The sequence below is a fragment of the Labrus mixtus genome, chromosome 6 (genome assembly GCF_963584025.1).
Source record: "Labrus mixtus chromosome 6, fLabMix1.1, whole genome shotgun sequence".
Lineage (NCBI taxonomy): Eukaryota > Metazoa > Chordata > Actinopteri > Labriformes > Labridae > Labrus > Labrus mixtus.
In genome coordinates this window covers 9863892-9881501 of record NC_083617.1, presented here as the reverse complement: position 1 = coordinate 9881501, position 17610 = coordinate 9863892, and the positions used below count along the sequence as shown (strand labels likewise).

Genomic DNA, 17610 nt, shown 5'->3' with positions numbered 1-17610 from the left:
TTCAGACACATGGTAGCATCTATTCCTGTCTGACATGAAACATGGTTAGTTTCAGGAAAAAAATATTACAAATATTTATGTTTAAAAAAAACAATAGTCCCTCCCTATAGTCAACCAAACGTTAAACAATAAAAAAGAGTCTTCGACCGATAAGCTCCATTCGTCGCAGCACCAAAGGATTATCCAGAGCAAACTGCAGCCCAGCTCTGTACATTATGTTGGTACCTGAACCACACTGGATTTACAGTAAATACACCTATTCAGGAAATCACCAGTGAAGCAGTGCTTACAGATTGTAGATTGTATGTGGAGCCTTGTCGTGCTGCGCATACACAAATCCACAGTCCCGTCTCTGACGAGCATGGGAGGAAGGCAAGGTGTCAGTATGAGGAATTTAGTTTTCCTCTCGCTTCTATCTGTCTAAGCTATTTGATGTCACACCTTCCTCACAAGGCTTATTCTCAGTTCAGGCGATAAGCTGCAAAAATCAGCTTTCATAGTGCATTCTGAAGGGACGAGAGGGGACACTTGAGCATAAATGCATCATATCAAAGCATGTTTGCCAAAATCACTAACTGACACTGTCAGCTTAATTTCATTTATAGCAACTATCTCGTCCTTTTTTCAGTATTCTGCTTCACACATATTTTACATTATGCATTTACTTCCTGGATTTCTCACGACTCTGTGTAACATACACCCGAACACACCCGAGCAAGAGACATCTTGCTCAAAGCCTCTGAGGACAGCAGCAGACAGCTGTGTTCTCTTCTCATACGGTGCAACAACAGGAGTGATTTCACACTGGTTTCCCATTCTCTCACTGCTGTCTCATCTTTCAAAGCTCCCAGTGGTGTTCCCTTTTCGAAGCCGATTTGATTTCCCACATTCGTACATCTATCGTTCTTAAGAGGGGCTGAGTAAGATTGCTTTGATCCCTTTCACATGAGAACACCCAGGACCTGCACAGGCAGCCACCCTGAAGAGAAGAAGTTATTTCCTGCCATAGCTTCCGCCAATCTTCTTCTCGTCGGGTGACATGGGAACACTGGATCTCATTTACATAGGCTAACAACAATGTTCCTTGAAACTTAATGAAAAGGGAAACTGAAGAGATTCTCGACTGAGTTCTGAGAGAAAAATGGATCTAATACCCTCTCTTCAAAGCAGTCCTCTCAAAGTGGCCCAGGAGTGACCTCATACATCAGATATTTGTATTTTAACAGCGGCTAAAATGCTTTGATGAAACTCTCAGGGCATCATTCCAATTCCACTCTGCTCTACTGTAAAGCATGTAATATTCCTCCACCTAAGCACAACGCTCTTCAAGTTAAACGCTTCTGCCCAAGGAAAAAGGACACATTTATGTTTATATCCAGCCCTCTGCTTTGCACTCCCTGGAAAGATAAAAAAATAAAGAAAAAGCTTGCCTCCATCTTTCTTCCTTTGTCAGTGTTCGTTCGATCGCCTCTCATCCAGCATCGAGTTCTTTTTCCATCTCTTCCTGTTCATACACTTTGGTGTTGACAGTCTGTCAGAGATGTCTCGATAACAGAAATCACAGCATTGTATTAACCTTTAAGGCCAAACATGTCACCAGCTGCAAGAAAGTCGGTATTATAAATAATGTAAAGCTGCAAGCAAGTAGAAACAGATAAATATAACCACTCTCAGTGGAATAAGAAAAGTCACAGTCACGCAAGGAAAGCTTCAAGAGAACTTCGGTCATGAGTAAAGTGGCCAACCGACCAAAAGGATCAAACTGAATGCAAAACTTAAACGAGCTAAAATAATTTTTGAAATTCAAGTAGAATACCTTCCAGAAATGTTTTTAGGTGGACTTAACATTTTTGATTTTTGTTATTATTCAGTGTTTGGAGAACATGGGAAAATAATGATATTAGTTTTTAATCTAAGAGAAAAAAAAAGAGAAAATTCCCCTATTTAAAATATTATATTGTATGGGATTTCTCTGCACTGTCTTTAACTATTCAACTTTTCATTCATGATCTCTTGTTTTTCTCTCTGAATGTGTCCTCTTATAGTCCTCTCATAGTTTCTGTGTTAAATGTAGACTGGTCTAGTATGCAGTCCAGTACAATGTGCAATGTGGGGTACCAGTAGTGTAGTGGTAAGTGTGCGCGCCCCCTTGTACGAAAGCCGTTGTCCTCCAGGCAGGCGGGCAACCCGGGTTTGATTCCGACCTGTGGCTCCTTTCCCTAACGTCATTCCCCACTATCTCGCTCTCCCAGATTTCCGACACTATCCACTGTCCTATCTCTACATTAAATGCACCCAAAAAGCCCCAAAATGTATCCTAAAAAAAGAAAGAAAGATATTTAACACTGATGAGGGATGGCTTCCCTACAATCGTTTGACACTTTTTAAAAAACTACGTATCTCTGCTATATATTGTAGGTGAATGTTTAGTGTTTTTAGACGTTTACTCCAAAGAATGGTTCGGATGATTAACCTCCACCTGTTGTTAAAGAGCTTGACAGCCTATATTAGCATGGCAGATTTAAAAATGTGGGTGTGGTTTTCTTTTCTCTTTTCAAAAATAGACTCAAAGGGGATCCAACAGGAAAAGTTGTAGGTATAAGAACATTGTTGCTTGCCTTTTCTGTGGATGATGACAATTTGATTGCTCTGCACCGACATAAAACCATGCATGACTAACCTCCTCCAAAGACATGAGGAAACCAACTACAAGTATAAACTTTAGTCTTCCTGTCCACAAGATGGCAGGTCAGAATGATAAAAGAAGACATGTTGGCTCAGTTCTTGTTGTTGTCGTGGTGCTTCTCCATCCTATCACACAGTAGGATGCCAACTGAACAGCAGGGCACATTCACTTGCAGGGTTTCTTCTCCATGCCGTGTTCCTGTTGCCACTATTGGTCCCTTATTGAAACTATACTTTGAATAATTCTGAAGGCTATAACATTCAAGTTAATTTGACAGTTATTTTTAGGTTAGGAAGACAAAATAGTTACACTTCACACAGTTGGTGGTTTGAAACATCAGTATGAAACTGCAGTGCTGCCGTGTCTGCTTGAACCTCCCCAACACCACCTCCCGACGCAGCCCGAAATAAAAATACTTGTATACATATTTTCAGTTCTTCAATATAGCTCAATTAGGGCAGCAGTTGCTCAGTCTGTAGCGACTTGGCCTGAGAGCTGATTAAGATCCGATACAGACCAAATCTGAAAAACCAGGAATGGTGGATGAAGAGGTGCCAGTTCACTTCCCAGGCATTGTCTAAGCGCCCCCCCTTGGCACCAAACCTTTGGCACACTGAAAATCTTTCCCTTACCTGCCCATCCATAGGATCCTGTTTGTGCAGTATTGTATATGGGCCGACGTGTTTGCCGTGTTCATGATCAATAAGAGAGTTAAAAAAAAAAAAAAAAATTCTCCCTCACGGGTTAGTAAAATATATTTTTTTGCTTTTCTTCTCAATATCCAGACCCAAAAAATGTCTGTTAGAATCACTCAAGCAGCGCAGGAACAACACCTCACTGTTACTTTCCAGCTGCTATGTTGAGGCGTGGAAGCTGCTTCTCTGTAGAATCTGACAGTAGAGGACTTTTGAGTGGGTCAGTTAAATATTAAACAGCAGAGCCAACCACTGTAGACGAACACAGAAAAGCCGAGATTCACTGACATAATCTGACTGATGTAGCACTCTCTGACAATCTCTTATCTTGACTGTTACATTTTTCATTCTTCTACAGTCCAAATACTAGTGCTGGGCTATATGGGTCACAACACTCTCACTGTTTATACAAGAACATTTAGATATAACGAGATGGTAAATATTTGAAAAATGTCATTACTACACTAAAGTGATGCATACTAATGACTACAAACTCACCATCAATAACTTTGTTTTGTAGTTTTTAATAGATCATATAAACCCAATATAACCAGTAAATAAAAAGTCAATAAACTATGATACTGACTGTCTTATAAGGTACATTTAATGAATCAAGCATTATGTCTTCAAATGACCCTGATGGCTGAAAGGTCAACGCTCGAACTGCAATTTAACAAAACAAGCCCTATTTTTCCTGTTGATTGACAGGAAATGAATTAGAAACTCTTCTGCTAACTATTTCGATGTTTGTTTCCGTTTGTCTCTATACATCTCTGTCTTTCTGCATCTACCTCTAACCCACTTTCCAAGCCCAACACAGTTGCGGCAGTTAGCTGTTCAACATAAGTCCGCGGCTAGATGTTTCTGTATGCTAAAAGGAAGTTTTCCTTGCCACTGCTACGTTGCTAAACGTTGCTAGGCACATGGTGGATTAATGTTATGTGTCTGTAAGAAATATTATTAAGAGGGAAGTGCTCTTTTTGTAACAAGTCCTAAGATAACATTTCTTATGACTTGACGTTATTCAAATAAAGATTGATGGATTGATGATTGATAAAGAATCATTTGTCTTAGTCAGAATTAAAGTACAAAAAGACTTTAATTCAGGAATTTTTTATGTTAAAATTGCTTCTTTTATTTGATATATAACTTTCATAATTCAACGTCTGTGGGTTCTGTTGGTCTGACTTCACAACACATGTCAGGTCATATGGAGAGATATTTCTGGCATTTACCTTCCTAGACATACAATGGGTTTACAAAGTTATAGAAAACACCTGTCAATCCATAAACCATTCAAAAATGACATTTTGGAAGAAAAAAACAGATTTTTTTTCCAAACTTAAGATTGTTCACTTGGAAACACCAAGTTTCACAATGTTCTTCCAAAGATATTTAAATCGAGACATTTAACTGTTGCATCATCACAGACCATTTGGAATAGAAGTCAAGGTTACTTGGATGGTCATCGTGTTGGCAGAAAAACAGCAGAGGCAAGTGGAGAGAACGCAAAGAAGCAGAACTTATAGTGATTTAAATTGTGCTAACATACATTAAACAATTCATAAAATAATTAACAAAGATGAATTGCTAACCCAGACATACGAGCGCACTTCAATGTCAATTGTTTGACTTCTTTATATGGGAGACCACGTCCTGTGTAGCTCGTTTTAAGTCCTTCCCGCTGGCAGTATGTCGGTCTTAAATACATAAAAAACATCAGATAAATCTAAGTATTCAATGTGCTTGACATGACCACAAAGTACAAAACTGTATGGATGAAGAGTTTTGTATGCCTCGAGTTTTTCTCTAGTGTGGACGCTTGGTTTCTTCATATGGTACAAATATTTCCTTGCCACTGTAACTTTGGCCGTTTAGTTTGATCATCGACCCACTGCCCTGACAATGAGCACGGGTCAGGAAACCACACACCATTGCTAAGGTTAAGCTTGTCCCTGTGTAGGACAACTTGTCCTCCTCTGCCAAACAACTTAAATCATTGGAGAAGGTGTCCAGATGGTCCATAATTTTCTGATATTAACAGACCACAAGCTACAACGAGCTAACATTCTGCCACCAGTTGGGGTCCACCAAAACAAAAAAATAACTTCATCACTGCGGCAAAAATATAGTCTATAGACTCATCAAGGTTGTGGAAAAGGTAGAGTGATAATAAACTCCTGGACTCCCTTCTGAGTTTCAATTTTAGCAGCAAAATGCTTCATATTTTAACTCTAGAAAACAGTCATTTATCAAGCAATGTGAAGTCCTCATCAATCTCATATCAGCCTCCACCCCTCGGTGCAGGTAATGAAAATTGCAAACTCATCATCCTAACAAAAGCTTATGGATTAAACCTCCAACGGCTCCTCCTTGTCCTAATTTCCAGTGCCTTACAATGTCGTGTCATTTATCGAGAGGCTAAATGAAAACAACACACTATAAATTTAACAAAGATCAAAGTAATAAAACCTAGAGATGACAGCAGCACATGGATCCATAAATGAAATATCAGCTTTAATGTCAGAGTAACAAACTGCAACACAACAAGAATTTGTTTAATCACCATGTTTACAACCTTGTTATATGGCAATTAGAGTGATAATAGGATGCAGATTGTCGTGTCGCATTCATATTTAAAACACCTGTAAGCAACAGTCTTTGCCCTTTTACATGAACAATACTTTTTATTAAACAATGGAGGAACAACATACTGCTGGTACAGATCAATTACCAAATGCTGCAAAAGACCCGGATGCCAAACAAGCATTAGAGTGAAAAAGAATGTATGATCATTAAAAGAATGAGGTTGGGCTGGTTGCTTTGTGAATTATTTATCGCATTTGATGAGAGCATTTGATTCCCTCTGGGTGCCTTCTTCCCACAGGCAAAGACCTGCAGCTCAGGTGAAGTGGAGACTAGATTCCCTTCCATCTGTGAAGGTGAATGTGTGCATGTTAGCCTTGCAATGTTTCAGACTTTTATGTAAAAGTACGTCTAGTTGACACGGTTGTCAACCCTCCTGGATTTCCCAGGAGACACTGTACTAACTTCAACGAGTGTCCACTCAATATGCTATTCTCACATATTTCTCCCACCTCCTTCTCCTCTCCTAAATGCATTCATTCAAGTAAAACAAGACAGCTCAGGGGAGCTCGTTTTCATGTATCCACAGTCACACAGCTACACAAATTGTACAGCCTCTCAGCTGTCCAGACTGAATGAGTTGGCAGAGCACAAGAGAGAAGGCGTTATTCATGAAAGAAGACTTCCTTCTCCAACAGAGGATTTGATCATTTCTGCATAGTATGCTTGTATTGCATGGCGTGTTTTTGTGACATATGCTGTGGTAACTTTTTTCTAATGAGCATGTTATTATGACTCATAAAAAAAGGCAGGACTGATGGTGGCAATACTAGTTTCTAAGAGTAAAATCACATTCTATATCTCTCAAAGTCCAAAAGGTAAACAATTTCTTTAAAAGCAAAAGAGTTTTTTGCAGAACACAGTAATCACAAAATATATTATTGCAATGTTCCTCTAACATAAAGTGTGTCGTCATTTATATTAGGCACCCGTAAGGTCTGAACAGATGACATCACAGGTCTGCAATTGTTAACTGGAACGGTAAAGTGATCCAAACATAGCAACAGCCTTCAAACCAAGTATGTAACACACCGGTCACAGTAAGTGAACCCCAATAGCTCGACCCAAGTGTGTAACTCAAAACTATAAATGTAAAACGACCCTCTTCAGGCATCACAAACACAGAGACACATGCAAACATGATGTGCACATAGGTACACAAAATCGACAAAATGAAAGCGCATGGTAAACAAAGCAAAGGGATAGTTTGGTTAGCGAACTATTCACCTTACTGTGAGATGTAATCAGTGGTGGCAAGAGAGGCCTGGAGCTCTAATGACGGGAGTGATTAGCCCGAGCTAACAGGCTGGTCTCCACATGGCTTGCACCCAGCTAGAGATAGCATTCATATAAGAGAGAGAGAGCGAGAGAGAGCAGGCCAAACATCCAAGCAAGCAGCTGGTGCTAAAGCCTTATCTCTTTCCTCTGCTGTGTATCTCTACACTACCTACACCAGTTCACAGATACCCAGACAATTCATTAACTGATTACTATAAGGTATTTGATCACTGAGACAAGGTGACTTTTGAGAGCTCTGCACTGCTGTGTCAGACACTCCCCTCACACTCCCCTATAATTCTAGCTGTACAAGACAAACCTAAAATGGAAGTAATTAAACTGGATTTCGCTTCATTTCACTGCAGATTTCATGATTTTTTTTTTTAAACATATCCAGCTGGTTAGGGTTGTTTGAACAACAGGGGTCCAGTTCCCTTTGAATAGTGCTGAAGCAGATTTTTTAATTTGCTTTCGGAGTCAGCGCAAAATGAAAAATGTCTTCAACAACTCATTAGTCTTCCCATTTTCCATGCCATGCTATGCACCAATCTTACAGTAAATGCTAAAAGAAATTAATAAGAATCTCACTTTTCACTTTTTAGATGGGAGAGCGCATTCCAAATGGTTCATCATATTTGACAAAAGAAGGCCAAATAGCTTCAGTCAATAATGTCTCTTGGTGTAACAGATAACACATTGTTTAAGGAGTGATCACTCCCTACATTACAGCCTGCTCTGATGTTTCTTTGCACGCTGACAAATGAAGGAAGCGAGATGGTCTTTAAATACTGTAAAGGGGTGATTATAGTTGTAAGTTATTGCCTCTTGTGGGTGAAACTTGGGAGTTCATTACTTCTAACTCTACTTAATCTGCACATCTCTCACTTTAAATTTGCATCAGATCGCACCTCATCGTTCAGTTTTTATCCAAAAATGTATGGCACAGATCAGATTATTAATCTGATCACCAAAATCAGTGATATTTCAAACATAAGTTTTCTGCTCCTCATTAACCAAGACTGTAATTGTGTATTTTTTGGGCAAAATGAATCCTACTGCATCTCAATTATGCACCATATCCTCAATGTTCTTCATTTAAGGCTTTACTGCACACATTGCAACTATATGTTTTTTAAAAGTCCAAACACAACGGTCTATTGTATGGAACGCTGCATCAATTCAATACAGGTTTTGATATCCCAAACCAAGTACATTAACATTACAAAACACAAAGCAGGAACTCTGCTGTGAATAACACATTTGATGTAATCTACTAAAGAAAATGTTTCTCTTGTCAATGATCTTTGACAATGTTGAAAATGCAACATATGCTCATTGTTCATTTAGTGCTTTTGTGTATCTGTGCGATGGCTGCTCCAGAAGCGCACCTATTGTGTGAGTCAGACAAAAGAACAAAGGGAGAGCGCACGTTTGGCAACAATATCATCAGTTTTTGGACAGAATGCACCAGCTGTGTATGTGGGGATTTTGTTATATCACAAAATGTACAGACTACAGCAGACTGTAGGTAAACGTTCCATACATGACTTACGGTACATTATCAATGTCACAGACAGGCACTAGGAGATACTGGCATGTTAAAGAGCCCATATCATGCCCTTTTTGGGGTTCGTATATCTAATCTATGTACCTACTTTTGTACGTTCACAATAGCTAAAGTCCGAAAAAAGTGTCTGTTTTCATGTACTGCTCCTCCTTGCTCCCTCTACACTCTGAGTCCGTCAGCTGCACTCTGTTGAGCCCCCACTGTTAGACCCCACGTGGGCCAAGTCTGCTCTGATTGGTCTGCCGATCCGCTCTGTTGTTATTGGTCAGTTGCTCAGCACGCGTCTCAGAAATTTCAACATGAGCTGCAGGGCTTGCCACAACGAGCCAATGGGCTTAGATCAGTGATCTCACACTGACTATGACGTCGGACTGACACATTTTTATCGAGGGGGGCTAGAACCGAGCGTTACATGCGGCTAATGCTGCAGCTAACAGGAGGAGGTAGGAGAAGCCGCGTTTCCGCGGACTTTGAATTTTTGCACATAGATGTGCCTAAACATGCACAGGACACTTGGAAAACACACTAAAGGGCATATAAAACCAGAAAAAGCATAATATGGGATCTTTAAAGTCAGTCACCGAGAAAAGTTGAAGAAGTGTTGTAACTTGTAACCAATTAACAAACCTTTTCTTTGGGAAAGTTTACGACTCACCAAACAATATTTAAAACAAGACTGCATAAATTGTATACCTATACATGTAATGTATAAATTGGTACAGCTGATCTTCATTGCGCCTACATGCACTACTTAAACATTCTTTTCAATGAGACTGCACAGAGATTTATTGGCAGTAGACATATTTCAAACCCTGATGATACATGTTCCATCAATCCCCAGATGCATTATGAAGCATGCAGGAGATCTGTAGCCATAACAGATGAGCAACTGCACCACTACCTACTACTACTACTACTACTACTACTACTTAGCAATATGAACATAAAAACAGATCATAAAGGAATGCACACTTATTGCTGTTTTTAACTAAATTATTCATCCATTGTTGGGAACAGCAGTCACACTAATTGTTCTTCAATCTCCTTTAAACCGTAAGAAAATACAACTTAAGAGATAAAATAGTACATCATGACAAAAAAGCCACAGCAGAAAGCAGCCATATCAAACAAGTGTTTTACACAATACCCTTTGACAGCCATGAGATGAAAACCCTGCATTGGCAACCTTAAAAAGCCAAAAGCCAATTACAACAGCAATCAAAGCAAGCACCTTTGATTGGTCACACAGCTGAACTACAAACCCTGAGCAGTTCATTCCAAACGCCAGAGCAGGCCTGTTAATGCAAAATGTGAGTATCACAACCAATCAAGCTTAATGTGTTGTGTAACACAATGCTGTTCAACAATACCTCACTCTGATTATACTGACTGCATCACAGACCATGACACTTTTACACCGTTACATTTTTATACATTTAATGCCTTATAAAGCACAAAAAAATGATCAGCATCACATTATAGATATCAGAAAGGATTAAGGATTTGTATTAGCGGTAATGGGATGTAGTAAAACCCCCATTGCGCCTTCTAAAAATCTAATCTACTTGTTTGTCCTCAATCACACTCAAACACTGCAGGTGCTTCCTTTTGTGGGATGATATAACTGCTTTTATGACATGAGTGATTCCTAACTGAGTGCTCATCGTAGAGTACGCACGGGGGTGGCTGTGGAAGCAGTGATCTCAATGTGCACTTGACACTGAAATGAAAAGCTATTATGCAGTTAAGGTTTATTCAGTTTCCCTAATTATGCAACCTTCATTTGTTTACATCCCAACTCTGTTATGAGGTGTATTTTGTCTATACAGAAGCATGCTGAGCTGACATGTGCCGGTGCTGAACACAAAAATAAAGGGTTGCAGGTTGTTTTTTTTATCTGGAGTATTTCAGCTGGATAGGACTGACCCTAATGGGAAAATGTATCAACAGCATTATCTGCTTTTGCAGTGCGGCTAGCAGCAAATTAAAGATTTAATGCAGGCCTCAAGTGCTCTCATGGTTATTGTGATTGGCTATGGTGTGAGCATGATAAACCCTGTGCACCTGTTTATGCAATGTGCTTGCCCAGACTTCAATATTCTTGTTCATAGTAGTAGAAGTGAGGAGAGCGGAAATGAGGGCTGCAGAGTTTGTCACATCTTCAGGTACTTTAACACGTATCCTAGATTAATGGCTACGAAGACGCACTTGATAAATAACTGAAGATGTAAGGTGTGAACAGTATCTAAGAATATATCAGAAGGTTAAGTCTTATGGGTTTGCCTCACAGATAAATTATCTATCCATCATGCTCTGGCTGCTTCCTCTTCTTCTACTTCTACTTGTCCCTGTCAAATAGCAATAGCAAATATGTCTAAGTTTTGTGGTTTGGACCATTTTCATTCATCAAAAGCATCCCTTACAAAAGCTTCGCTCACTCCTTCTGGTGGCTCAAAACTCATTTAAGTAAGTGACAATAGGAGTAACAATAACTCTCAAACCACAGAGACTGAATTAGGAGTTACAACAGACCTGAACGCAGGAAGACTTGGCGTTACTTTACCCTAAACTGACTAGGAACATGCGTGACATTGCTGATGACCAGAGAAAAAAATGCTGTTTTAAAAACTGTCCCACTTAGCAAATATCATCAATGCGGTCAAAAGAACTAAAACAGCACAACATTGTGAGCTGGTTATCCAGTGTTGTCAAAATGTGTGTGCTCTAGGCTTGGTCCAGCATAGCTTTACTGGGATGGGCTGTATTCCCACAGGCTCTGAACAGCCCAAGTATCTCATCCAAGCAGGATTCCCCTAAAGTTCAGGCCAGTTGGGAAATGTATAGTACTACTGTCATCGTGAAATGGCTGGGCAGTTTTTTCCCACCCCTTTTTTCTTTTTATGAAAGTGAGTGTAGCTTAAGTTAAAACTGGAATCTTAGGGACAACAACCATGTACTACTTCAAGTTCTGAATTTACAATAAAGCATAGCAGGATAATGGGCGGTTATAAGGCAAACTTAGACGGATTGTTAGAGCAGAAAGTATTATCCATTGCAATCAACAGTAAGAAATTGGTCCATAGCAACAGTAACCACTGCCTTCTCTGACATTACGAGGGACTTTTCCACTCGTGGTGACAAGGTAAACAGGTCCGCATGAACGATTTCAGAATCTGAAGGTTTTTTTTTCTCTTCAGCGTCTGATAATATTTTCTTTCCCACTCACCATCTTTGAAACACCAACCCATCTCATTCAACATTCAGTCATGTGTTTTTGACCCATCTTTGGTTGAGTGGATTTCTCTGTCATATCGTACAGTTTTTGCTTTTTTTTACCTCTTTCCACCATTGTTTTCAACTCCTTTGTGTTATTCCTACGATAAACAGACCAACATCAAATCAACCAGACTTCTCTCTGCTGATTGATGTGATACAGTTAGTTTTCCAGTGTCCATGATTAGAGCCGTGTCCGTATAAACCGTCTGCTCTTCAAAGTAACGGTTTGTTCTTAACGAAGGTGTGATATTGAGGGATATCAGACCGTCGCTTTGTCTAATTGGCCATGTAATAAACCACCACTCTGTCAGGAGAAAGGGATGGCTACAGGACATGAAGCAGCTGAGGAGCAGACAGGAGTTAATCTGGGTGATATGGCTACAAGCAATGGGTTTCACTTAGATTTTTCAAATGTCCTTTTTTGTTTTTTAATAAAACTAAGGACAATTTGTGAAACGGAAAAAAAAAGAGCACAAATTACTCACAACTAGTACGCCACACATCATTACAGTGTTAAAAAGACGGTAATTGCACACCATGGTATCGCTGTGATTTTTCATTCTCATTGAATGTGTGATAACCTGTAACAGGATGCTGAAAAGTAAACCACCATGCAGCGCGCTAAAGCAGATAATGTATTCATCTGCGTCCACTGTCAATAAAGCCCAGTGGTTTGCTAAACCCCTCGTTTTCTCTAATTCACAGCGAGTGGGGGCACAGATCTCAGAGGTTCTAATCCCTCTGCCTTAGTCATCTCATGACCACACGCTAAATCTCTAAACCCTCGCTGAGCTCGGTCCATGTGGGTGCCACGGCCACTCTCTGCTGTCTTCTTAACAACAACAATGCCCTATCCATGTCACAAGGCGTACTGCTCCGCACAACGGGAACCACTAAGCCACGTGGTCTTAAACACATGCAGCTGATGCCAGACAAAAGAACGATTTTGACTATTTTAAATCTTTTCATTGCAGTGGGTGACTTTTCCTCCTGCTAATCGCAGCATGGTTGGGATTGTCACAGGGTCTGTCTCTAAGCTTTAACACATAAGAGAATGACTGAGATCTAAAAGGGAATGTTGAGGACACAAAGCATGTGGTCATTTAAAGGTGTATTTATGTCTAAAACTAAGACTACGCTGAAGTGTATGTCTTTTGACTTATTGCAGATATGTGCTGCTCTTTGTGTATTTGAGAGAAAATAAGTGACAAGAACTGAGTGAATGTTAAAGGTTTTAAGTTATAATGACCAAAGGTTGTCTAATGGAATCTAATGTACTTTGTACAATATCATTTACTGCTCTGTACGTTCCTTAGTGACAATGCAAATAAATAAGTTAAGCAAATTCAAATGTTTATGGTAAAATGGATTTGCGTAGCACACACCCTCTTAAATAAAGCTTATAGTCAGGACCAGCTCAGACCTGCCTGGGACCAGCCCATAGTTAGCCCTGCTATTATAGGGCTTAGAATCTAGGGAACTAGATCAACTGAGTTTCTGTCTCCTCTTCTCTCCATCAATATACAAGCATTCATAATACTTGTAACCAACTTTGTGCTCCCTTGTCTCACAGGTTCCTGTGGATTGTGTTGCAGACCACCATGGACCTGCTTGACTCACGGCAACACTTTCAGACATATTTTCCTACTTTCAGTTGACTTTTACCAATATCAGCCATACTACTAGCAGTATTTTTAGTATAACTATTGCAAGCCTCTATGATCTGTTGTGACTGTAATTGCCGTCTGTTTGTCTCTTTCCTTCCTTTTTCTCTATAATTTCCAGTCCTGTCCAGTGGAGACAGATGTTCGCCAATGGGTCTGGTTCAGCTTATTAAAAGGGAGTTTTTCCTTTCCATTCTTGCTAGCGTATTAGGTGGATTTATGTTGGGTCTTTGTTAATCATGTCACAAAGAGTAGGTTCTAGCTCTTATACGAGTATCCAGTTGTTTTTCCATTGCAGTGAAAATGTATAGTATTCCAGGGAAAGGGGTTCAAGTGTCTTGTACCTATGCAACAAGTAGTGAGTGCAGTGAACTACGCATTGCCTTTTGCAGCTTCCTCACAATGTAGACCTCACTAAACTGATGGAAATATCTACCTCAAGTAAGGTCAAATAACCCCAACTCTTCGTATTAGTATTTCTGTAAGAACGTTGCGCACACACTATGGGCTCCACCAACATAAAACTTGCATTTCCCCTTTTAAAAGCATGCTTAAGTGGTACCTCTGCCACGACTCCACACTATGCACTCACCTCTGGAACTACCATTCACTGCTTCAAAAGCTTCAAAGGATTCTGTAATGGCTGGTAGAAAAGTCAGAGTGCATTCATTTGTGTTGAAATTGATCCTTTTATGTGCCAACACAGCCCTGCCAGTAACATTCAGGCTGATATATATAGCGTACATTAAAATCCAGACTTGAAGAATACGCCTATAATGCCACGTAAGTAAGGGAGCAAATGGTTGGGAAGATGTGGGTCAACAACAGCAATGGTACTGGATTATTAGGGACTACAGTTCAGACAGAGGAAGAGAAGGTATTGGATTAAGATTAAGGGATGGGTATGTTTAGTAGAATGTAGGTATTCATATTGTGACAACAGTGGAGTAAATATAGTCAGAGATGCCTTTCAGTAGAGTGTTAGGTGAGTGTTCAAATATTTGAGGGTTAGATTAAGACTTTGATTTTGAACTAAGACAGGGAGGTTTAGCCTGAAGTTTAGCTGGAAATTTAAATCTAATCCTTGGCATGGGTGCTGTGTTTCTTATTCAGTCGGTTGCATGTTAAAGGTTAGCCTTTGACCTCCACGCACTTCTTTTTAATACTTGACTTTTAAGTCACATGCTTCCCCAGTCTAAGTAGAAATTCCACAACCAGAGCCTACTCTGTCAACCTGCTCCCTGTACTGGGGATGAAGATTAGTTAGGAGTGTTTTTTTTTTACTTCAACTGGTGTAAAAATGTAAAATGCCAGGGTTTAAATTGTTATCATTGTATCTATGTAAAGTGAGGTTGTGTTCATTGTGAAATTGATTTGTGTTGCATTCACACTTATAGTCTGGACTGGCTCAGACCTGCCTTGAACCATTTCCCTATTTATGCTGCTACATGTTTAGGCCTAGTCCACACATTTAACCAATTTCCCTCTGGGATTAATAAAGTATTTCTGATTCTGATTCTCATAGGCAGGTATTTTTGAAAACATAGCTTTGTCTGTGCATTTTGGCCTTTCGTACAAACTCAAACTGCGTTTTAAGGACAGTGAAAATGCACCTTTTAGAAAAACTCCTTCCAGATTGAAGATTTTCAAAAACTCAGTTTAAGATGTTTTATGTGTAGACGGGGAAAACAGAGTTTTGGGGCTTTTAGCGTCACTCCGGGGAATATCCTCAGCGGTGACAGGCATCACATATGTAATGCCAGCCACTCAACAGCTCACGGCTGGAACACACTCAGTTTGACTCAAGTCACAATAAACAAATAAATAATGCAAATGCCCTAAATTCAGATTTCAAATGTGATTTTTATTGCTTCAACTCATCATGGAGTGAACGGGTTCTTTGAATTACCGAGTCAACATTTGTCAAAGAACAAGCAGAAAAGTCAGATTTAGCATAAACTCATAGCATCTCATTGGTATTTGTACTAAACCTTTCAAGGAATGTACTGCTTGGCTTGTGCAGTTTGCAGTGACATATGTATTTCCTGACATAAAGATCTAATATCTTGTTTCAACATTTTTAAATGCAGTTCCATTGTAGCCTTAAGTTGTTACCTTGATTCAAGCTATCGCTCTCTTTGAGATTTCATACATGAGGGCTTTAACAAAGAACTGGCAGCACAATGACACTAATACTGATGAGCTGAAAATAGAATTATCATATTCCAAGATATATTTCAATATTTAATCAGTTTTCTCTCGTATAATAAGCAGTCTGACATGCACTTGTGAAAAATCCATAATCGTCCGTAATGAGGAGTGCAGAAGCAGAATAAAAAGTGAATCAAGGGCAGACAATTTGAGACTGACTGGGGAGAAAAAGTAAGATCCCCCGACCCGAGAAATGTGTGATAATATTAAAATAGATGTCCTCAAACTACGGAGACACCCTGCCTGGTGCAGAAATCAGATTATCTGTCAATCTTCTGCACCACACCTATGTCTTTGACGTATTTCCATGCTCACTCTGTTACACAGATTCAGAACTAATAGATCCTGTTCACATATTTCATCCCACTACAGGTGGCGGGGATGAAACTGAGTTTACTATCTCTTTTATGTGACACTGAGCTGCTGATCTGATAATAGTGTTCATGCTGTGCTGTACCCGCCCTCTCCAATGAGCAAACAGGGAGGGAGAAGACGGTAAATCACAACAGGCTAGTAACCCACAGCTTCTCCTCTGAATCAGCGAAAGAGCATTGTTGGAAATTGAAACACCAGGAGGAAGGTGAGAAGGTAGAAAAAGGATTCCAGTTTGCTCTTCCTCTCACTATGCACATGGGCCCCAAATCATTTCAGGCATCACTACCCACGAGTCTCTTATCAAATAATACTGGAATGGTTACCCCAAGGTGTCCATTGTACATATGAATAAAGTCATATTTGCTGAATGATAAGTAGGTTATGATAGTAATAAGCTACAGGGAAAATATTCTTTATACTGTGAAGAAATCCCATTTTACAGCAAATCTCTTTTCTTCACTATGTGATACCTGAGAAGAAGAAATTTAAATTGATTCCCTGCTTCACATCAACACATTCTCATCCCAGATCCTCAAACATTGGGGCTTTTCACACCACCTTGACATGTCATACAGGTACATAATGTGATCTTTTTGTGTGTCATACAGACCAACATGATAGGCCATTTTCTCCCTTCTTTCCAACATGTGGTTAATGTAAACATATCAAAACAGATCTTAACATGTTTAAAACATGTTAAAAACATACTGCATTGATTTCAAATAGAGCTGTCAGCATTAACTAGTTCTTCTTGATTAATTAAAGGTCTGAAATGAATACCGTCATTATCTTAAATCGTCATTAATCACATTATTTTTTGTCCCTGCAGTGTCTCCCTGTAGTCACAGTGATGGAAGAGAACAACCCTGCTGCATCTCTGAACATCTCATTTCACTTTAATAAACTCTCAGACAGCTCAGCTGACGACTCCTAAGTTATATCCACTTCATGACATCAAACATTTCACTTTTTTTACCGTTCCCATTACCTTTTTTATTTTATGTTTTGACCAGTAACAAGTTCCCTTTTCCGTGGTTAAGTTCATGTCATAACCTTCGATCTACCAGAAGGGCCTTCCTTTATTTCAAAATAAAAGCAGGGTTGAATTCAAACAGTAAGTAAAGTACTCTCGGCTTAAGACAGTTCAAACATTCAAAATAAAAGCTTAACAATTTTCATTTTGAAATGAGAAATCGAATTTCAAAACATGCA

At 39.5% G+C, this 17610-nt stretch overlaps 2 protein-coding genes across 2 annotated transcripts in view; one reads left to right on the top strand and one right to left on the bottom strand.

Annotated features, from left to right (window-relative positions):
- gtpbp2a (GTP binding protein 2a) overlaps positions 1 to 17610 on the top strand; it is a 432981-nt gene that overhangs the window by 230116 nt on the left and 185255 nt on the right. The window lies entirely within an intron of this gene.
- Positions 1 to 17610, bottom strand: part of LOC132975398 (protocadherin-15-like) — a 204971-nt gene that overhangs the window by 167862 nt on the left and 19499 nt on the right. The window lies entirely within an intron of this gene.